Consider the following 21,636-nt stretch of genomic DNA (forward strand, 5'->3'; position numbering starts at 1 on the left):
CATAATCAGCAATATTAAAATAATAAAAGGCTTGCAATATTTCAGTTGATTTGAAATGAATCCAGAATGTATGACATTTTTGTTTCTTTTAATTGCATTACAGAAAATAAACTTTATCACAATATTCCAATTTTCTGAGACAGTCCTGTATACACGGTTTTAACACAATCACTGCAAAATATCAAAAGTTACCACATCCTTGAGGCTCTGAAGCATCTCCCTCCGAATCAGTGCACATTGATTCAGTTGATCTGCTTCTCATCTTTACATTCAAGGAAACTGAAGGTGGTGATCAAGCTTATTCTCCACTGGCATCCAATCCTGTTCTCCTCAGACCAAATCTCTGCTTTTTCCCCTGACACAGCTAAAATGCGTGGAGGGGGAGCCATTTCGGGTGCAGCCACAACAAGTCAGTTATGCTGATACTGTAAGGTTTCACATTCATCTGGTGTTGCAGTGCTTTGGTGCATTAGTGGAGATGTAGGGGACTGACACTGTTTTGGGGTTCTGGGCAAGTCCTGGTTCTGGTTAAAACCACTTGATAGAGTCTTAGCCACCTCAAGCTCTACTCCTGACCAGCCTCTTCCCTGATGCAACTCCTTCAGATTCTGGTGGCCAGTCCAGACGTGCTTGTTTGCTTCTTTATCTGAGTGGGAGTCATTTGGATCACTGTCCTGGTCCATCTGTGCAGTAGAGATCATGTGATGAGTTTGTGGGACCTCTTGGTGATGCAGTTTCAGCAGGTTGGAAACAGCCTGGTCCTCCTCTTCCGAAAGCTGAAGGATAACCCTCTTTGGACGCGGCGGAGGGTTTCTGGTGTGCGTCCTCCAGGTGGAGCTGCCCAGGTCTCTGGTTGGGTACGGTCCCAATCTGAATGGGTCTGGACAATTTGGGGAGACTAAGGAAGTGGACATGATGGGCCGTGGAGTGTTAAGCCTGGAGCAATCAGATTCCTGATTGAAAGAGAGGATTTACTTAAACAAGTGTGACGCCTTTGCATAAAAAGTACCTCCGTGTGAAAATACAAACTTGAGCTACAGGACTGTCTCAGAAAATTAGAATATTGTGATTTTCTGTAATGCAATTACAAGATAAGATAAGATATTCCTTTATTAGTCCCACAGCGGGGAAATTCGCAGTGTACAGCAGCAAAGGGGATAGTGCAAAACAAGAGGCATCAATAGAAATAATAATACAATAATAATAACAGAGTATGACACACTATAAACAGTACTGATATACATAATAAAAAATACTGGTATACAAATAAGATAACAGACGGATATTTACATAATTGTAGTGGATGATATTGCACATTATTTTCCAGTATGTATTACAAAAACAAAAATGTCATACATTCTGGATTCATTACAAATCAACTGAAATATTGCCATCTTTTTATTTTAATATTGTTGATCATGGCTTAGTTTAAGAAAACTCAAATATCCTATCTCAAAAAATTAGAATATTATAATCTTAAACTGTAAACCATAATCAGCAATATTAAAATAATAAAAGGCTTGCAATATTTCCGTTGATTTGTAATGAATCCAGAATGTATAACATTGGTTTTTTTTAAATTGCATTACAGAAAAGAACTTTATCACAATATTCTAATTTTCTGAGACAGTCCTGTATATACATATATATATATATATATATATATAGTATATTGTAATAATTAAGCTGCTGGACAGTGCTGCACTTTTGATCCTGTTGGTTGTTGTGATTGAGTCCTTTAGGCCCATTTTATATAATGTGAACTTAAAAAATATCTAAATATGAGTGCAGGGTTTAATCAGTATTAACTGGCTTTGTGTTTGAGTCAGTTCTGTTTATCAAGATGGATTTCTAAAAGTCAATGACCATTTAACCCAGTTTCATCCCATCCATGTTAGAGTTTTTCCATAGGAAATATTTTCTGAATGAATGTTTGAAAGCCTACCCTCATTCCAGTGAGTTTATTAGGGATCCTCCTGCAGCCAAGAGGGTCACTGTAGAAGACTTCTGCGGGAATGAGTGGACGGACTAAAGAGAAAATGAGCCGTGACATGTACCTTATTTTAAAATAAACCCTTAAAACCAATAAAACACAGGAAAGTGGCACACCTGTTTGGCTGCCTTGGTCATGCGTGCAGCCTGTGTGCGTGAACAGAGACATGAAGGAGGGATGGAGGAGCGTCCTGCTGGAGATGTTAGGCAGGACCGTCTGCTCGGGTCTCTGGCAGAAGTGAATTAAAACGCTATATAACACGCATCTGACTGCACGTTTAAAGTTAATAAAACGAACAGGTATCAACTTACCAATAACGGGTTTTCACGTCCCTGCATCGTCACTCACTTCGGGAAGGGAAAAGTTAGTAAAGTGCGACACCCTTCTTAGTTCCCTGGAGAAACCCCGTGCACTGAATAGTTTGTACACCCAAGAATAAAAAAAAAAAAAAAAAAAAAATTGAAGGGGTGAAGCTGTGAAAGTGCTTCCTCAAACTTCACCAGGTTTCACACTGGTTATTGTAAAAGGAATCCGAGTTTGTCAACATATGCATATTTTTATAATCTTGTCCCCTATGCAACAGCAATACCAGTTCTTTTCCAGTAGAGGGCGCAGTAACCCAGTGGCGTGCAATGTGAGTAAGGAATATAAACATGCATTTGTGATTGAGGTCCAGTACTATCATTGCAACAAAATGATTTATCCAGAAAACACACTCCCAAGCGCTTAAATGGCTGCTGTATTGTACACCTTGGCGTCAGTGAATATTTAAATGACCCCTCTTTTGACCACTTTCAGGAAGTGTTCTGATTGTACATCATGTCCAAGACCATCCCGTTTCCTCGAGTTGATGCTAAACCTGAGAGCCAGCTCTCCAGACTTAGTTCACAATGCTCCATGCACTCACTGCACACAGACAACCCTCAGCATTTTCTGTTTGAGTGCTTCATTAACATTAATAAGATTCTGGTCTTGATGTCTGGGATAGCTTTTTGGAAATAGAGTGCATTTCTTGCACTTTACATAGACAACTTTTGCACTTTTCCTGCTGCTGCCCCCCCAACCCCATTTTCTTTAGAGCACAGTAGTTAAGAACCTGCACAATTGCAATGTCAAGAACAAGATTTATTAAATTTTGTACATTTAAAAAATACACACAACCAACAAAGGGGGAAGCCTTAAGAGAAAGTCTTTTCTTGAACATATCCATTAGTCCCTGTAAATATATGGAAATGCAAGTCAGTAATGATCCAGCCATCTTACAGATACATCAGGCTTGAACCGTCACCTTTCCTGGCAGCAGCAAGTTTATGACCCCTGGCAGCAGCAAGTTTATGACCACTTGAGACCTTGATGTAGCGAGCAGTTGGGTGGTAGGCAGGCATGTATACCAGTCTAGTTCTTTGGGTAGCAGCTGTGGTCTGATGTCTTGTAGTGGGCGCAGTGGGACTTGGACCTGAAAGACCGAAACCCATTAGGAATCCTACAATACACTCCAATAGGATTGGCACTTACCACCTGGCCAAGAACCCACTGTACCTGTTGTGGGCTGCACAGTGTGCATGATGCTGCCAAAGCCTTCCGTGTCAGACTCAAATGTATACACGGAGAAGAGACGGTTGAGACCAGCCAGAGGATATGTGCACTGTACAGTCACCCTACACAGGGATTTAAAAAAGATAATTTTGTTGGACTCAAAGCCAGCCATCCTGAAAGACTGGTTGGAAGTACATACCCCTCTGTAGCATTGTCAGAAGCAAAGTTGTCGTCAGAGCTGTAGAAAATCTTGTTTTGATACGTCACATTTTCCTTGATGAGCTTTATTTTAAAAAAAAACAAATTGGAAGGCCAGGTAGAACACAAGTTCCATGTAATTTTAACTCTGCATGGCATTACCTTGACTATGGCTCCACAGCTGTTGACTGGAAAAGAGAAGAGCACTGCAGCACCACTGATTTCTTTGGGTTGACAGTGTTCATTCCTGAGGTGGAAGGTTGCTGGAGTCTGCCCAGTTGGGATGATTGTAGACAAGTCAGCTACCACAGTCATCCTTCCATCAGTGGAACACACTACAGAATTTGGAGAGGTGGTGTAAGCGCACACACACACTTTGACAGATTCAACTTGCTTGAAGCAAGAAACTCTTACAAATTAGTTCTCTGGAACTGAAGTGACATTTCTTGACACTGGATGCTTGGACCTCTGATGTCACATGGTTCCTCACAAGGATCTCAAATGTACCAAGAAACCCCTCCAAAGTAACATCCTGCAAGACAAACAGTGGCATGAGCTGGGGGCGGATGGGGTGCAGACTGAGACCCCAAATGTTCTCACCCTGTATTCATAGCCACGAGTGAAGAGTGGAACATCAAGCAGCAGCCTCTGGCTATTGTTGGTCATGATGTAGCCACGCTCAGCCGCCAGTGCTGACGTTAGCAGGTCAGAACCAATGCTGATCTCCCACAGGTAGTCAAAAGGCCGGTAGTCAAGCTTGAAGCTGATGCAAGATGATGTGCAGTTGCTTTCAAAGGCTGGAGGAGCTATCCAATACAGCAGTGTGAGTACCTGGTAAATAACTAGAACAAGGCATCTTCAAATACAGGCTCAAGACTTACAGACATCCAGTAGTGCCACAGATGATGCTGTGTGGTAGTAAGGTTCACTTCCAGGCATAGTCAGCATGTAGTTGATGTCCAGCGTGTGCAACATAGCTGCATGTTCCCTGGAGAACTGAGAGGGGATATAGGGTGAACCAGCATGATAGCAAAAGGATGTCACAGCACAAGTGTCCAAAGACAGTTACCTCCTGTATGACAACTGGGTCGTCAAAGGGCACCTTCAGAGTGTAGCTGTGGGTGTTGTTGGGTTCAGTTGCTTTTGTGAGGATGATGCCATCATTGCTGAAGGGCACACTAAAGTCATGCCCATTCAACTGGACTGAGGTCAAGTCCACATCTACAGGGATATGCCCAAGGTAGATGGTGAAAATTCCCTCTTCCAGGACAGTTTTGTCTTCAATGACAAGCTCACACGGCAGTAGTGGAGTAACCACAATCCTGTGACATCTGATCACGGTCTCCTTGTAATCCTCATCCATCAACACTTGCTTGAAGTAGAAATTGAAGACGTAGAACTCAAAGATGGCACCCTTCACAAAGCTCTGAAACACATTGCCAGGTTTTAGGCTAGAAGTTAAGGCCAAGTTGGCGAGGTGTTTCCATGGTTCTACCTCACCTTCCTGTACCCTCCCTTTGCATTATAGGGAACACCAATGTGGATTGTGGTGTTGCGCTTCTCTGTGATGAAGCCACTCTGGTCTGCAACTGCCTGCTCCACATCATCACCATTAAGTCCAACACTGATCTGTGAGCCACCAAGACTGGGGTACAGAGCTTCTGGGGTCTCCCATGTCATGTAGCCACCATCATGTGATGCCTCATCTGTTCAGAAATCATGTTCACATCTTCATGAAGAAAACTGGAGTTGCACAAGCTCAGCTAAGAGACAGGGGTCACTTACATGTAGAGCAAGCAGCCACTAGGTCAACCATGAGGACAACCCAGCTTTGTCTGGAGAACACACTGGCATGGACCACCTCTACCGGAACACCATTCACCTGCACAGACACATTACTCAAACCCAGGTTAGGGCTTAAACATTGCCAGCAAGCCATCGTAATGTTACCTCAGTGGTGTACGAGTCATGTTGTCCATATGGTGTACGAAACACAATTCGCTCATCCGTCACAGCAAACACATAGCCACGTTCACGGGCCTCAGAGAAGTTCATGGGTGGCAGCTGCTCATCTGGACTTTGAAGGATCACCTGCCAATCTGATGTGGATGAGCTATACACCTAGAGAAGAGTGTTTGACAAGTCTTCAATTGGTGGACACCAATGAGAAGAGAGTTGAGGCGAGGGAACATACAGGCTTAAGAGAATTCCAGTCATCACTCATCCCAGAATGGCAGCCAATGTCACCCTCCACAGACACCTGCAAAGAACATGCGTTAAGAAACAAAACTGACATGTTAAACTTTTGTCTCCTCCCCAAACTTACTTCCATGTAATTGACCTCACAAGAAACTTCTCTGATAGACCAGGGAAGTTGGGGAACACAGGTCCTTTTCAATGCATAGTGCGTTTCCTCTCCATTAAGGGTTGTGAGCAGATTAAAACTGAATGTGTACCCATCATCCTAAAGGGGCAAGTGTGTAAAAGAGAATGTGGTGTTAGCATCAGCAGTTAAGCTGGGGTGGAGGTTTTAAAAACTACATACACAAAACATACCTCCTTTTCTGTGTGACAGCTGAAGTAAGAGGCTCTGAGCTCCACAAGACCCAGGAAGGGAAGAACACCGAGTGTATAGCCACATTCTGCTGCATACGACTCAGTGAGGACATACACACCTGTCCTGTCTGAAAGCACGTCACAGGTATAGAAGCCCCATTATGTCACACAAGCGGCTGTAAATACTCCCCACGGCTTGTGGTTTCCACAAGGACTCACCAACAGCCTCAAAGCGAGGATCTTCTCCAGCAACAGCAATATCAACGGCTACCATGAAGTAACGATCATGACACTCCATTTGAAGTTCTTCTGTCATGGTTAAAATAAATAAGACACAGTACGTAGGATACCCACTAGTTTTTTTCAGCTCTGCAAAAATTTATTTTTTTTTTTTTTAAACTTACCTTCTACATTGAAGTCACATTCAGCAGTTGACCACACAGACAAGAGTAAAGTCAGACTAGAGTAAAACAAGCATGACAAAGATTAATCAATATTCTTTTGTGTCTTTTTTTTCCTTTTACAACATGCAAATGACAACATACCCAAAGCTAAACTTGAAAGCCATAGCTGCTGATGTGTAGCCAGTGTCTAAAGCTAGTCTAGATGCTAGCAAACTACAGCTACTGACCACCACAAGCTCAAGTAAAGCACTTGTTCCTGACCAGACAGGCACCATGTAGCACAGTCTTACACACCAGCTTTTATGAGCACATTCCCTCATTAACCAACCCACCAGCAGCTACACAGGTGCTGCCCATTGTAAATTAGCACTGTGTGTCAGTAGCATTACTGCTAAAATGATTATATTTTCTTTCTATTCGTCTGCTTTGAATCGAAACAGCAGTGACTTATTGGGTACAAAAAGATAGACTTCGGATCTGCAACTTTCTATGTCATTTTCAGATTCACATTAAAGGATATATCTCATATTAAAATTTTCCCAGTGGACATGAAGCTTGTGGTATTAACTGAGGATTCTTAAATGCTTGAAGACTCTGGCCACGTTCACACTGTAGGTTTTTACCGATATTTTTACCGAAATCCAATTTTTTTGCATTGTTGTTTACAGTACATTATCAGTTTAATGTGACCTTAATCACACTTAGCTAGTGTGGTTGCATGACAATTATGGATGAGAAGGTGATAGTGGTTAGCCATTGGTTGAACCAACTGACAATCAATCATATTAGAAATTAATTTAATGCTTTTTAATGCTATTATTAGAGAGCCTATCGGGATTTTTGACTGTTGATTTTTTAATTTATGGATTGACTGGGAAGCTGAGAAATTCCTTTGTTTAGGCATCAATCATGTAATCAAGTTATCAAAAAATAATAAAAGGAAAGAATGTAATCAGTAAGTTACTGAAATAAAAATAAATGACATGGGAGGCGTTGGCACCGTCACCCACAATGTGAAGCCTACAGCAGGTACTGTGATCTTGCCCTGTGCCTCACCCATATTGGGATGCAATATAACTGGCCTTCTCTCCCAGGGCCACCAAGTCCTGAGCCCACTACAGAACAGACAACAGCTTCTCCCCAAAGAACTAGAATGCCCGTCATGCACCTGCCTGCTTACTTCCCTCGTTACATCAAGGTCTCAAGGGTTTATAATCCTGGTGGTCCTTCTGGAAAAGGTGAGAATTTACAGTTCAACTTTGAGATGTTTGTGCTCTATTAACCCTTGTTTCTGTCCCTTGTAGGTACTAAAGGACACATGCAAGTTAAGGAAACTGCTGCCCTGGGTTGAGGGTGGGGGGACTTCACTTTTAAATAGAACTCTGAATTTAACAAAGCTTGTCCTTTAACTTGGTGTGTGGTTTTATTTTGTGCTCAGTCTAGGAACTGCACCTGGTTGGCTTTGATCTGGAAGTTAAAATGTTTGGAAGCTGCAACCTTACATCAGATACCTTAACTACTAAACCAAATTAAAATGGCTAAACGACTTGCCATAACATTTTTCAATTTTTAACAGATTTTTCGCCTCTGTCCATCCCAATGTTTCAGATGCCACTCTTAAGGCTCTCTGACGATGACTACTGTAGCTCCATCTTACCTGTTCCACAGCTATGCCTCCAATTTGGCCATGAGCCAAATGGGCACAGCTAAGTAGCTGTTTGGCTAAACATCCTGGAAGGTGTTGGGGCATAGGTATGAGCACTGGTAACCAGGGATGAGGAATTGTTTTATAAATTTTTTTCCCAAAGTAAAGCTGTCTGCATATGTTAGTACTATGACTTGGTAAAAACCATTATCCATGCCTTGGATAATGACTTAGACTAGGCTAAATAGAATTGTTAGCCTACTCTAACATTCTATTTGGATTCCATATTAAAGCGAAACACGAAAGGAAGACTGTTATGACAGCTGTAATGTTTTTCTTAGTGTTGAAATGTGTTGCAGTAAGACTGGTCAACATAAACATGAGTGATGAATAGATAAGTTTAAGAGATGGATGCAAATCTATAAGATCTAAGCGACAAACAAAAAGGTGCAACCTAAGGTGACACCATGACAGATGTGCGGCACTGCCCCACACACCAGGATGGATTAGACCGCAACAAGCCACCACACCACCGCAAGAAATTACCCCCAGGGCCACCACAAGCACCAAATCCTGCACCAGATGCGTGAGCCTCAGCCTCACATATACCCCTTGATGTCCCCACTGCAGGCGAGGATCTGACATCCGACACACACCGACGACCCTGGACCCCCCCCCAGGCAGAACAAGGCCCGAACAGCCAGCCCTCCTCCATCCCGGTCAAATTTATCTGGTTTTCTTCATTTTGAATATGTGTGTTTTGGAATGTGTGAGGTCATTAAAAAAGAAAGATGTGGCAGGCAGGGTGGAAGGAAGCATCCCTAGCTTTTCCCGTAGCTGAAATGTTTGTTTTTATTGATTTATTTGGGATGGAGTCAGGTCAGGGGGTAAGGTATGTTTCCAGTTATGGTAGTCAGCTCATTGACTGCGTTTAAATGCAGTCAATAACCCTTTTAAAACCCAAATATTAGCAACATGTAAACACCAATAACCCCTTTGAATAACCGAAATTTGCTCATATTCGGGTTTTTAAAAACTCGAATATGACCCCTGGGTTACTCCTTTTAAAACCAGAAAATTTTGATTTGAAGTGTGCATTTTCTGTATTAACAGCGTTTGTCGGGAATACACTGTGCGATATTTTGAATCGTATGAGACTGCCCCATCTCACACTGCATGACTAGATCGCGGAGTTCAAAAGTTCAGAGCCCACGATTTATGTTCTCACACTGTACGAGCCGATGCTCGGATGCGACCCGTCTGCTGACACTATACGATCATAATCCTCCCGTCGGACCTCTGTGTACTGGAACTCGAGGCCGGTTCTGGGGCACGGGTAGGCTGTTCCAGCCCAAACGTGCGTCCTGCCCACCTGATCAAAGGTTATGGGATCCTTTATTTTTTTTATAATTTTATTTTTTTATATATTTAAAAAATCCCAAAATATCTGTACCGTTTCTGGTTGGGTGGTCACTGCGCATCATTTTTAGACATAACGATGGACACATACCGCAAAAAGTGAGAAGGGTATGGCTGCAGACCCGGAGGCAGCAGATCTGAGCAGCAGATCTGAACCGCAGTTCTAGACGTCACAGAGCCCCCTACTGGATTACTTTATAACTGCAACTAAATCAACAGTTCAGATCGAGACTTCTCGTTTTTTTCCATCAGCGTGCTCTTTTCTCCTTTTCTCAAGATGGATGACGACCGGAGTGTGAGTATAGACTAATCCGGCGACCGGTTTGTGTGCGCCGCCATCTTGCGGCGGCGCCATTGCTGCGGTGGCAGGTGACAATCTGCCACCGCAGCGCTGTTATTGTAACATGACGCTCTACAGCATCATTATAGCTGGATTGATGATGTTAGACAGTGGCCTTCCATAAATAATGAAGGTATCTTAAATTAATGCTGATGTTAATTTATAAATAATGATTTGTTTGAGCGATAAGCAGGAAAGAATAGAGGAATAGGGAGATAAGGGAGTGTATGATTAAACACTGTAATATAGCTCTCTCCACCTCCTCTCCTTACGAGGCATGTCTGCACAATTAAATATTACCTGTGTATGTTTTGTTTAATTTTAGGTATCCAATAATATTTTATTGATCGCCTGGCGTCCGATGACGAAAAAAAACGCAATTACAGGTCTCTAATTGAAGGGCAGAACTATCTCAGCTCCGGATGATACAGAATACATGCATACATAACCCCAATCTGCAGATAAAACTAGTTTGTTGAGGAAAAAATATTAACTCTATTTGTAGCTGCAGAAGAAAAAAATAATCTCACGAGGAAAACAAAAATATTGCTCATGTCTCGGAGCCTCTTCAGCATAAAAAAAAAGAAAAGAGAAGTAAGAGTAATAAAAAAGATGTACTGTATGTTGTACTATTATACTAATTTATTGAAACACATGGCGAGTCAAACATCTACCAAAGCAGCTGTCAAACACTAAACAAGGTAGTAAGACGTGGGTTGTGCAGAACTGCGGCAGTAAATCCTCATCGGAGCTCCACTAGTAGTGATTTCATATGGATCAAACCGTTAATAATCATTATTTTCTCCATATACCGCTCCCTGGCTTCCTTGTTTAAGGTATCCAGGTAAATTCCAGTTCCTTTCCAGCAGTTTAACATCTTTTTTTTGCGTTCCGTCTGTTCACTTGGTGAAACAGAAAAGTGGTTTTGACAGTCCGTCCCGTCTTCATTCACTATCAAAACAAATGCACGTGACGGGACAGGAGTTTTCCGATGATACAAATACATTAAGAGAGCCTGGCAGGGAGCGGAGTAATAGATCCATACGTATATATGTCTATGGGCTGGAGCGGAGGAGCGGAGCCGCCACCGCAGTAATGGCGGCCCGCTCGACTTCCGGGTTTCGCCGGATTCGTCTATTACCGTGAATCACATTTTTTGTGTATTCTTTTCAAGATATATTGGCACTTAATTGATCTGCAAAAGTGATTTAATCAATCAGTGAAATGCCTAACATGATCCACAAACTATATTGTTAAGTTAAATTTGACAGAGAACACAATTTCTATTGTCTGCAATATATATGTTTCATTTATTATGTGCAATAAGAACATGATCTCTGGTATATTACCAATCATTACCAAGATTAATCTTGTAAATAATGTCATGGTTATTATATTGATCATATATTTTTACTATTATTGTTAGGGTTGTTATTTTTTTCGTCCCAATAATTCATTGTTCATATATTGTTTGTTATTGCTACTCTTCAATCAACTGTGCAGTTGCTGCTGTAACTGTGGATTTCCCCATTGTGGGACAATTGAAGAAATATCTTAACTTATCTTTTTATTCATATTATACATTATGTGTGTTTATATAACTATTCACATTTATATCACTATATAGCCTATATTTAGATATTTTGTGGACAGAAATTTAGCTAATCCAGTGCATAAGATGAAAATGTATATTTGTCCGTTATTAGGTTTTGGCCCAGTTTTGTCTGTAAAACAGTGTAAAAATATTAACTTGGACTAATTGAACACTCTTTTTTAGGTACACATAACAATCCAGAAAGGAAGGGCCTTGCCCCAACTTCACAGATGCACATCATGCTGCAATAACTACCACTGTCCATTCTGCAGCCCTACAGTTTACTACCCCTCCCCGTTGAACAAATGTCAGATACACATGGATCTTCATTTTAACAGAGCTGTTAGCCATGAAGGTAAAGTTTGAAAACATTCTCCCTGTGTGTGTGCATATAGTGCATGCTGGAACTTCATTGTTGATGCAGGATTTGTATTTTTAAGTGACAATTTGTAATGGAAAACTGATTATATAATAATATTTATATCTATGTGCTTATGTTTAAGAATACACCATTCACAGATGTGGACTGGGATGTCGGCCGCAGCTGCATTATCACTGTCCATACTGCAGTTCAACAATAAAACGGAAAGACGATTTTATTAAACATATACATTGGTGCAAGAAGAAACCAGGTTCCAACCCTACAGTCCCACCAACCACCACCACCCCCCAGGCACCAACCACCTGAGTGTTTTTTCAGCTGTTTTTTTTCTCTGCAGATCTCCTTAATGTGGGATGTGACTGCACCTGCACTGAATATATATTATATACTGTACATTTAATCAAGATGAGACAATTGTTTACCCCAAGTTATATTGTTAAATAAATGTTATATTGTTCTGTTTGGGAATTTTGGACTTAATACTACCATACTTACCATTTCAGTATATCAAAGTGTTTTTATTTCTTTATTTCTTTTTTTAACAATTACTACAACAAAAGTGAGGACTTGACACCCAAATACACTATGTTGTAGTGGGTTTGATCAATGCTGTTCAAGTTTTGTTCAAGACAGTTGTCATCTTCTCTGTAATATATCCCACTAAACGCCACATCTTAGTCCTCTCTGTCAGTGGCAAGACAGTTGTCATCTTCTCTGTCCCAGTCTCTTTTCATATTCACGCAATTGCAACACCTTTATAATTCTGTGCATATAACAGTCCTGCAGAGACATGGTAAAATACCAAGCCTCAATCACGACATTATCTATGATGTTTATGGTTGCTCAGTGTTTAAATATATATTTATTGTCATTAGGCTAAAAACAAGTAAAGACTAATTTTTTTATATTGCCTCATTCATGATTTAAAGAAATAATTTAAAATTTCACCTTAATTTGATAACAGTCTTAACTGCACCTACTGGTGTTGCCTGTGATCTAAATCTCTTGCCACAAAAAAAAGAGCCTTCCAGCAAAGACCTATGCTCTACAAATGACATCTGAAATAGTGCTGAATGAGCTACGAATCCCTGCCGTTTACCCTGGAAGTAAGTTCTTTAATTATAAGCTCCATCCTCATTATCAATTAAATCTTCATATATTGAGCCTCATTATCAATTAAATCTTCATATTTAAGCTCCATGCCTCATTATCAATTAAATCTTCATATATTTATTAAGGTGGAACGCTGATTTAGTTGCAGTGCAGTTCTACTAGTTGCAGTTCTACAGTCATCCAGTAGGGGGCTCTGTGACGTCTAGAACTGCGGTTCAGATCTGCTGCTCAGATCTGCTGCCTCCGGGTCTGCAGCCGTATACTATTGCAAAAAGTTGTGTCTCGCGGAGGAACCCGACGTCCCAGCAAAATGAGAAGAGAAAAAAGAGTTGTTCCGAACAGTACAGCACAATTATAAAAACGAAATCACATTATGGGCGATTTTTATTATTTCACTTTAGTTTATAATTCATCTTCATTGTGGCATCATATAACACTGTTTTAGTCATTTTTGTGCACTTTTTGGCTCATTATATTGTATTTTTCTACATATTTTGGAAGACGAGGTTGCGCACATTGTATGACGTCAGGTTTGTTTACATCAGGGGCCGCTGTTATTGGTCCAGCACGATCACGTGACGCGTCCGAAGCGCTCCTTGACACAGGCGCCGCTGGAAATAGTCCCGCTATTAAAATAACGATCTTGAAAATACTTCCCAAAAATCCGAGTTCAAACTTTTATCCTATGCTTAACATAAATAGCTCTTTTTTTTAAAGTGAAAAGAATTTACACGCAGGAGGTGGGAACGAGATGAAACGAAAAGGTGGGTGACCTGACGGCCTACAGCAGACAGCGCACACACTGAAGGCTGATTTATGGTTCCGCGTTACACCAACGCAGAGCCTACGGCTCAGGGTACGCGGCGACACGCACCGAACGTGGAAATGCGGTCTTTTTCTGCTATTAAAACATGTTGCAGTGTGAATTTGCAACACTTAAACTACAAATAATAGTTTTTGAGGTGACATCAGAGATTGCGCATGCTCTCTGTGAAAGGATGAGGTAAATCTGGTCGCAGCACGGCTTCAACTGTGCGATGCCTTCACGAGGAGCGACCTGGATTTCAAACATGCTGGATTTTCTTGCGACCTCACGATTTGTGATCGGGAGCTCGTCGTGAGGTGTTAATCTCTCGTCGTTACCCCACGTACACTGCACGAGGCACGAGCAACGATTGGGTCAAAATCGGGCCCGATCAAAAAAAAGTCGCACGACTGGAAAATCGGCTCAAAACGAGCCGATAATCGCACAGTGTATGCCCGGCTTAATTTATATGATTAATAACAGCAGCACGTCATTGATTAGGCGCCCCTCTGCTCTAGTACCCCTCGCTGCAGCACCGCGGAAGGGGGCGGGGCGTCGGACATCACAGGGGATGGATGGATTGTTTTTTAAATGTTTTTTAAATGTTAAAACATTTTAAAAACTCTGTGGAAAGTGTGTGGGGAGCTTTTGGGCGGAAAAGTTGCAACTGAACTGAAGTCCTGCTACTGAATTCACTGTGAGCCACTGGTATAAATGGAGTCATCTCTTGAGTTTTCCAACTCTCTGGGCAGCGTCTCCTCACTGCTGACTCGCTGAATGAATAAACACATTAACACAAAACACCTGCTTTTGTTGTCCTTGTCCCTCTTTTGTTTGTTGAAAAAATGTAATTTGTATATATGGAATCATTACTACCAATGATTTTTAGTGCTAGCCTACTCATCACACTCAATACCCAATGACAATCTATATATTTTTATTATAATTATGTAATATTAAACATAATAATTATATTACAAGTATGTTTTATAATCTTATATAATATCTATCTTTGCATATTATGAGTATATATATATTAGTGTCACCTTTTGAGTTTAATTACTGAAACAAATTAACTTTTGCACGGTATTCTTATTTTCTGAGATTCATCTGTATAATGATGACTTTGAATATAAATTTGCATTTGTAATTCTTGGAAATGGTCACCAGATGGTGCTGTGTCATTTTGATATCACGCCCCGCCCCTGTGATGTCCGACGCCCCGCCCCTGTGATGTCCGACGCCCCGCCCCCTTCCGCGGTGCTGCAGCGAGGGGTACTAGGTTCAGTTGCAACTTTTCCGCCCAAAAGCTCCCCACACACTTTCCACAGAGTTTTTAAAATGTTTTAACATTTAAAAAACATTTAAAAAACAATCCATCCATCCCCTGTGATGTCCTACGCCCCGCCCCTGTGATGTCCGACGCACCGCCCCCTTCCGCGGTGCTGCAGCGAGGACCTTCTCCCTCTGCTCCTCCACCCCCCCTCTCTCCTCCCCGACACACACACACTAGTATGAGGCTACAGCTCCAATGCGCGCCCCCTCGAGCACGCGCTGGGGCGCGAGTGTTTTGGATTGACGGTAACTTTATGGAGAGGTAGAAAAAAAGAAGAGAGGAAGAGAGAGAAAGAATCAGGACAGGCAGGGGAAGCCAACAGGTTGGTGGTCTAATATTAGGTGGAAGTGTAGGAAGAGCCACTTGATACTAAGTGATTAATATCTAAATATGATTTATATTGAAAAATTGCATAAGCAAGATTTGCAATTTGTTCAAAGCTATTAAAAATGCTTGTTGCACAAAAACCTAGATGCCCAGTATGGTTTGAATTTCTGCTGACCAACCTGTCCTTTTGGGAAAATTAGTGCAGGCGGACATGGCAAGTCAATCACCACAGAGAGGAATGTGGAACAGAGAGTTGAAGATGAGGGAGAAGAACAGAGAGGTGCAGATGATGATGATGAAGAGGAGCTGGAACACAGAGAGGTGCAGAGGAGAGAGCCGGGACAAGGCCTTAGATCCATCTGAATGGCCTTCACTGCACGAAATGAGGGACTCATTGAGACAGTACATAGTTGAGAATGGCCCACAGAAATGTTGTGATGGGCCAAATTCAAGATCAGATAAGAGTAAAAGGTGTTTTTCCAAAGTGTTTTCGTGTACAGTCCAATGGAAAGAAACTGGAGCGGGATTGGTTATTGTACTCAAAAAAGTACTAACAGAGTTTATTGTTTTGCATGTAAACTTTTTGGTGAAGCTAGTTGCTGACACATGCCTTTTGGTGAGGTTTGGTGTCTTTCAAAAACACTGAAGCATCAGGAAACCAATGGTTATCACATAAATGCATATCTTATGTTATGTGGAAAGAATTGGTATCTCGCTTACGCCTAGGTATAACTATTGTTAGTGAATTGCAGAGAGCCATGGCCCCTGAAAAGGCACCCTGGAGAAGTGTGTTGACTCGAGTGATTGACTGCTCCTTGCAGAAAGAAACTTGCCACTGCCACTGCCTCTGGTTAAATAGCTTTGTTGATCATGCGTAATGTGGATACGTTATGGCTCTGAGTGCATGAGTGTTATATTTCACTATGTTTGCTTCATTGGGCAGCTATGTGTGTGTGTGGTTATGTTTTTGTGATGTTTTTTTTTAGGACATGCTTAAAGGAGCTGTATGTAAGAGCAATAATAAAACTAATCATAAAATGACCCCGATATGTCAGACATTTAAAAATCATGTTCATTTCAAATACTTGTCACTGACAACAGCACTCAAGCCAGGATATTCCAGTTTAAAAAGGAGTTGCAGCCCTCAACTGATGTTTGTCATTTTTTGTTTTGGCCTGAAGCTCCACCCTCCACCTATCTCCCAATCACCAAGTCAGTATTGTTTCTGAAGCTCCACCCTCCACCTATCTCCCAATCACCAAGTCAGTATTGTTTCTGAAGCTCCACCCTCCACTCACTCCCAATCACCAAGTCAGTATTGTTTCAGCATCCGGGTTTCCAGCTCGACTCTAATTATCGCAGCCATGGCAGCCTACGTTCCTGCTGCATTCTGCAGCCTACCTGGCAACCTCTGGTCGGGGGGAGGAGGGGGAGGGTACACGCCGCTCAACAATATTTTGAAAGTGACTGCAGTACCAGTTTTGGCCATTTCTTACAGACGGCTCCTTTAAAGTGTGGTTATTACTTATTATATATTGAGCACACACAACATGTGGATATGTTTTGCACTGTTAATGTTGGATATACATGCTTTTTGAATGTTTGTGGAGGTGTAACATCTAGTTGTTGAAAAAAAAAATTTGGCACACCCAGTCTTTGCTGGTGCACACCCAAAGTCTCTTTTCTGGCTACGCCACTGGTTCAGGATTATATCTTTGGGAAAAAAAACAAAAAAAACCCGCAACTTTTATTATTGAGAAGTGATCAGGTGTACTGGATAAAGTGGCTGATGTGTGTGCCTGCGACATTAAGTTATGAAATGTACCGTTTTATATTGTGGGTGGCAAATTTTTGTGCAAAGGGTGGTTCAACACCTCAGATTTACAAAGACCAAGAGTTTACCACAACTTCTCCATTAGGTCTTCATTCCAGACTGGGATGTCTTTTTACCCGTGGCAACTTGGCTTCCAGAGTCAGACATTGCCAGTGACCAGAACTGGTCCTTGGTTGCAGTTTTTCCCCATGGTTGTCAAAGAAGCAGTGGATTACAAAATTATGCAATGCTGGGAAGAGCTTGGTTTGGACAGCTGCAAACATTGCATTTTACACCAGGAGTGTTTAAAATGCCACGCACCGCAGTCCCCATAGCATTATGTCTACCCTAAAAACACACCAGGCCAACAACCTTAAGAAAAAAGCTTTATTAAATTCTTCTATTTAAAAGCCAAGTCTCTCTCATACCAGGACAGCAGGTTCCTTAACTTGCATGTGTTCTTTAGTGCCTGCAAGGGACATAAACAAGGTTAATAGAGCCCAAACATCTTAGGTAAACTGTAAAAACTCACTTTCCTAGAAGGACCACCAACATTATGAACCCTTGGTGTAGCAAGTTAGTTATATTGCATCCCAATATGGGTGAGGCCCAGGGTAAGATCACAGTACCTGCTGTGGGCTGCACAGTGTGGATGATGGTGCCAACACCTTCCATGTCAGATTCAAATGTGTATACAGAGAACAGGCGGTGGAGACTAGCCAGAGGATATGTGCACTGTACAGTCACCCTGCAAAAAACACACACAGCAAGGGGGGAGAATTTTTTTTTTTTTTACTACAAGACAGAAAGTTTAGGTAAAACTTGGAGCAAAATGGGAGCGGGGTACATACCCCCCTGTATCATTGCCAGAGTCAAAGTGGTTTGTGTTGGGGCTGAACAAAATCTTGTTTCGATAGGCAATGTTGCCATTCTTGAGCTGAGAAGGTGCATACACCAATCATGAGGCAAACTATTGAAATTCACACAAAATATAACATTGATATGTTACCTTTACTATGGCACCACAGCTGTTTATTGGGAAAGAGAAGAGCACCATAGTGCCATTGACATCATTGGGTTGGCAGAGTTTGTTTCTGAGGTGGAAAGTTGCTGAGATCTGCCCACTTGGAATGATTGTGGATAGGTCAGCCACCACAGTCATCCACCCATTAGCTGAACACACTGCAAAATTTGGAAGGAAGATTCATTTAAGCCTCCTTAGACTATATGCCAGGGCCCTACCTCATTGCACAAACGTCCTTACTTATTAATTCTCTGGATGGGAAAGAACATGTCTTGACACTGGATGCCTGGACCTCTGATGTCTCTCCATCCCTCATAAGGATCTCAAATGTGCCGAGGAAGCCCTCCAAAGTGACATGCTAAAAATAATTTGAAAAAACCAAAAACACTACACCTCTCACCTTTCATGAGAAAACAGTGCACACACCCCCAAGGTCTATTGCCCTCACCCTGTATTCATAGCCACGAGTGAAGAGTGGAACATCAAGTAGCAGCCGCTGGCTATTGTTGGTCATGATGTAGCCACGCTCAGCCGCCAGTGCTGACGTTAGCAGGTCAGAACCAATGCTGATCTCCCACAGGTAGTCAAAAGGCCGGTAGTCAAGCTTGAAGCTGATGCCAGATGATGTGCAGTTGCTTTCAAAGACTGGAGGAGCTATCAAATACAGTAGTGTGAGTACCTGGTAAATAACTACAACAAGGCATCTTTAAATACAGGCTCAAGACTTACAGACATCCAGTAGTGCCACAGATGATGCTGTGTGATAGTAAGGTTCACTTCCAGGCATAGTCAGCATGTAGTTGATGTCCAGCTTGTGCAACATGGCTGCATGTTCCCTGGAGAACTGAGAGGGGATATAGGGTGAACCAGCATGATAGCAAAAGGATGTCACAGGACAAGTGTCCAAAGACAGTTACCTCCTGTATGACAACTGGGTCGTCAAAGGGCACATTCAGAGTGTAGCTGTGGGTGTTGTTGGGTTCAGCTGCTTCTGTGAGGATGATGCCATCATTGCTGAAGGGCACACTGAAGTCATTTCCATTTAATTGGACTGAGGACAACTCCACATCTACAGGGATATGCCCAAGGTAGATGGTGAAAATGCCCTCTTCCAGGACAGTTTTGTCTTTACTGACAATCTCACACAGCAGTAGTGGAGTAACTACTATCCTGTGACATCTGATCACGGTCTCCTTGTAATCTTCATCCACCAACACTTGCTTGAAGTAGAAATGGAAGATGTAGAACTCGAAGATGGCACCCTTCACAAAGCTCTGAAACACATGTACAGCTTAAAACAGGAACAGCAGTTGGGGACAAAGTGGTGGGCCATCGTCTGGTTCCCGTTTAAGTTTCCATGGTTCTACCTCACCTTCCTGTACCCTCCCTCAGCATTATATGGGATACCAATGTGGATTGTGGTGTTGCGCTTCTCTGTGATGAAGCCACTCTGGTCTGCAACTGCCTGCTCCACATCATCACCATTAAGTCCAACACTGATCTGTGAGCCACCAAGACTGGGATACAGAGCTTCTGGGGTCTCCCATGCCATGTAGCCACCATCGTGTGATGCCTCATCTGTTCAGAAAGCAAGTTCACATCTTCATGAAGAAAACTGGAGTTGCACAAGCTCAGCTAGAATCAGGGTCACGTACATGTAGAGCAAGCAGCCACTAGGTCAACCATGAGGACAACCCAGCTTTGTCTGGAGAACACACTGGCATGGACCACCTCTACTGGAACACCATTCACCTGGATAGATGCATTATATAATTCCTAGTCAAAACTGATGCTTAGCCAATAGTAAGACACTCGCCATTTTACCTCAGTGCTGTACGAGTCAGGTTGTCCATACGGTGTACGAAATACGATCCGCTCATGCTTCATGTCAAAAATGTAACCCTGCTCATAAGCCTTAGACAAGTTCATGGGCAACACCTGCTCATCTGGTTTTTGAAAGATCACTTGCCAGTCTGAGGAGGAGCTGCTCATCTGTTGGGGAAAGGCAATTTCAGTAAACATACAAGTCTTAAGCTGCAATACCATCTAGATATATTTACAACGGCAATCTTTTTGAGTGCCCTATAAAGAGTTAATGTCTTCACATAGTGCAATTGATACATACAGGTCTGAGAAGGTTCCAGTCACTCATCCCTGCAAAGCACCCAACTTCACCCTGCACAGAAACCTGCAGAGAAGACCATGTTAAGACACTCATGAACTGGCACATTAAAGTTTGATGGTTATCCCCCAAACTTACTTCCATGTAGTTGACCTCACAGGAAACCTCCCTGGGAGACCAGGGGAGTTGTGGAAAACAGGTCCTGTTCAATCCAAAGCTGGTGTCCTCCCCATTAAGAGTTGTGATCAGGTTAAAACTGAATGTGTACCCATCATCCTGTCAATAGAATTATAGGAGGTTTTCTGGCCAACTTCACGAGGCTGCCAAAATTAATGCATCTCCATGTTTATACATACTTCCTTTTCTGTGTGACAGCTGAAGTAAGAGGCTCTGAGCTCCACAAGGCCCAGGAAAGTCAGAATGCTGAGGGTGTAGCCACACGCTGCTGCATACTGTGCAGTGAGGGCATACACACCTGTCCTGTCTGAGAGCACGTCACAAGTTAAGCACCTCTCCAGTTACATCAAGATCATCACAAATTGTGACTCACCAACAGCCTCAAAGTGCGGATCTTCTCCAGTGATGGCGAGATCAACAGCCATCATGAAGTAACGATCATGACACTCCATTTGAAGAACTGCTGAGGACAGATAAGTTCTATAACTAAGAACTCTACTAAGTTATTTTACACCACAGATGTTTACCAACCTTCTGCAAAATCACCACATCTTGCAACTGACCACATAGACACGATAAATACCACACTGTAACAGAGGAACAAATATCATTAACTAGCTGTGGAATAATCTGCTTTGACGGTCACAAATCATCACAACATACCCAAAGCTAAACTTGTAAGCCATAGCTGCTGATGTGTGGTCAGTGTCTAAAGCTAGCCCAGCTGCTAGCAAACTACACTTAGTAACCAACACAAGCTCAACTGACAAACTTGGTCCTGACCAAACAGGGACCATGTGACATTGTCTTACACACCAGCTCTTATGAGCCCATTTCCTTTACATCTGACCA

This window comes from Cololabis saira, chromosome 20, assembly GCF_033807715.1.
Source record: "Cololabis saira isolate AMF1-May2022 chromosome 20, fColSai1.1, whole genome shotgun sequence".
NCBI lineage: Eukaryota > Metazoa > Chordata > Actinopteri > Beloniformes > Belonidae > Cololabis > Cololabis saira.